Below are 3,331 nucleotides of genomic sequence, written 5' to 3' on the forward strand. Positions count from 1 at the left end.
TATTTGCATGTAGCAGAAACCTGATACCTTGATTTATTTATAGATTTATAAATTTGCGTCTATTCTAAAAGTGTTTTGTGATTAAAAAGTGTGCACTGAAATCATTTTATCCTCCTCTCGTGTGTTGTACCCTTGTGATGTTTTGTAAATAGTTAACAACTATTTTCCTCTAGCTTTTTGTGATGCCTTAATTTTTGTGTAAGTTCTATGCGTTTTGTTTGATCTGTAAGTTTTTAGTTTATATAATCTGTAATATATGTGTTTCTTTTGTTGATACTCTTACAAGTGTTGAGAGTGATGTATAGCCTTTTTTTTACTAACTTGCTTACTTTATTTTGGTATATTGTTGCCTGCATGCTTGTATACATTTTCTCTATTGGACCCGTTACTAGCCGTTGGCTATGGGTCCGAGCAGTGTTTGCGTACAATTGTAAAGCAACAAAGATCAATAAATCAAATCAATCAATCAAACCTGCAGAGACCTTGACTCCGCTCTCCTCCAACTTGACTGTTTGCGGCTTCATTCAATAGCTTCGGCAGTTGGGCGGAGCACTTCTATTCGAGCTCTCGGCTAATTTAATCTTTTCAGAGTACATATCTGAAGGTACATGCAAGTGAGCGACAGAGCCCGATCCAGTGGACCCTGTACCTCCGGAAATGCGCGGAACCCGTTGAAGCGTCGTGCGTCGGCTTTACTTTCAAGCCGCCAACTTTAAACGCGAGCGCCCTTGACCACCCACCTGTTTTTTGTGGCAATAAAAACTGGCCATTGCAACCGTGCCAGACCTCCTTAACTCCGCCTGCTGCACCGTACAATGACGCCGTTCAATGAATCACAATCCATGGGCCCCAAAGCCTCGGACAGCCTCCGGTGCGCGCGACGCGCCAACCTTGTCCTCGCCCCTCGCGAGTCTCCGCACTGCGGTTACGATATTTAACTAGCAACGAATTCGGAAGTGGCAAAGAACCCGCCTGCGCCTAACCTAAAAATGCTTCCTCAAAAGCATTGCATGGTCTGTGGGCCTGAGGTCGCTGAAATGCAGGCCGGAGTTTTTGAGAGAACTTCATTATCGGGTTCAGGAACGGGATTCATCGTAACGCTGGCAAGACGCCGGTGCAAACGTAAATGAAGCGACGGTAGGGACATCTGGTAGACGCCTTCAACGTGTGGCGGCGGTAGTTTTCATTTTGGCTGCTGCTAGACCACACCGCTAGCCGCCAAAAATTTCGGAGTCTGCGTTTACGTCACGTTTCACGCCACTCAGTCCTGTGACGTCATAAGAGGGCGCCGAGTATGAATCTTAGCGACGGGAAAAACTTTTTCAGCTTAGAATCCACATTCCTTTGAAACTAATGCATCTTTCGCTCCCAGACAAGCGGCGACAAAGCCTAACTATCAGATTTTGTTAACAAAAAAAAATAGATAGCGTTCTCCTCACTGGCCGCTTAAGGGCTGTCACATTTGGAACGCCCCATACCCCACTCTCTTGGCCCGCTTGGTAAACAGATGTGGTCGGTCTGTGCATGCAACGCTCTTTATTTCTAGAATCTATCTACGCACGCTATCATGTGGAGTGGTCGCGCGCGGAGCCCACTCTGCTTTTTACTTTTTAGGACGAGGCTTCAAGATTGTCTCCGGACGCTCCCTCCCGAGTGTTTTTAACAACATGGCCCCTAGTTTTTCTAGAATGTTTCGTTAGTAAACGTGACCAGAGTGCCTCATTGCCATGAGGAATAGTGTGAGGGCCTTTAACTGGGAAGTGATTGCGGTCAGAAGCGTCCTCGCTCTAAAGATCTTCCGTAGACACAGTGACACTAGCCGCAATGCATTACTGGCCAGCGCGTTCAGCTGCTTGTATTAAGGACGCGAGATCAAAATTGCTGTTGAAGAAAACATGCTGTCGGGCTAGTGGGTGTTGCATAATGCACTGAATTCAACAGCGCCATGACCTGACTACGGACGCAAGAAAAACAATGACAAGAAGGTGTGCCGCGTAATGGCATAAATATATCGAAAAATCCAGACGAGGGTCACAAAGAAACATAAGACAAAACTTGGTGCTGCATAATGGTTGAACTAAACCCGAGACGCTGAATATGGACACAAGACAACACATATTACTCTAATTGGTGCAGCATAATTGGGTGAATCTCACGCAAAAACTTGACTACGAGCACGTGTAAACACAAATGACACTAGCTCGTGCTGTATATTGGGATAAATTCAGCGCACAAAACACTTGATTAACGCCATCTGCCGGGCTAGTTGGTTGCGATCCATATGTATCAGCAGCGCGAACACAAAAAAAAGGAAGAAGAAGGAGAAGATAGTACAGAGCGCTGAACTTCCAACTTTTATTTGAACGAAAACTCAACCCGCACTTATATACACACACCAAGAAATGCCCACCAGAGGGAGTGGTCAAGCCACGCGAACAAACTGGGACTCACACGATTTACTGGGCATCAAAAGATAACAGGAATCACACTGAACGAAGAGATCAAAGATATGGAGCATGAATGACATGTGTAAACAAAATGGAAAAACAGGGTTGAGTATGCGCGAGTGACAAAACAGAGTTGAGGGCGCGATTTTGCTAAAAAAAACAAAAACATGAGACGGCGATAATACGAAAAAAATATTCGCTATTTTTTTCGTATTCTCGTCGTCTCATGTTTTTGGTTTTTTTAGCAAAATCGCGCCCTCAACTTTGTTTTGTCACTCGCGCATACTCAACCCTGTTTTTCCATTTTGTTTACACATGTCATTCATGCTCCATATCTTTGATCTCTTCGTTTATTGTGATTCCTGTTATCTTTTGATGCCCTGTAAATCGTGTGGGTCCCAGTTTGTTCGCGTGGCTTGACCACTCCCTCAGGTGGGCTTTTCTTGGTGTGTGTATATAAATGCCGGTTCAGTTTTCGTTCAAATAAAAGTTGGAAGTTCAGCGCTCTGCACTATCTTCTCCTTCTTCCTTTTTGTGTTCGCGCTGCTGATACATATGCATAAAGCAAGACCCGGCACACAAGAAAATGCTTATTTATATCAGTGTCACATGTGTCCGCTTGTGTACTCGTCTGGCTTTTGGCGCATATTTCATCCCATTAGAGCAAAAGTGTTCGCTGCAAGCCGCATTTAGATCAAGGCGAAACCCAAAAACCCCTTACGCATTGGCAAAGTTCAACTTGTGAAGATTAATCCAGAGTAGTCCCCAACAGCGTCTCTCACAGTCCATTTGTTGCTTCGGGACGGCAACACCACAGACAATACCACATCAAATGTAATGTGGCAGCTGATATTTCATGCATATTTTATTAGGTCAATGTCAGA

Source organism: Amblyomma americanum, chromosome 8 (genome assembly GCF_052857255.1).
Source record: "Amblyomma americanum isolate KBUSLIRL-KWMA chromosome 8, ASM5285725v1, whole genome shotgun sequence".
Lineage (NCBI taxonomy): Eukaryota > Metazoa > Arthropoda > Arachnida > Ixodida > Ixodidae > Amblyomma > Amblyomma americanum.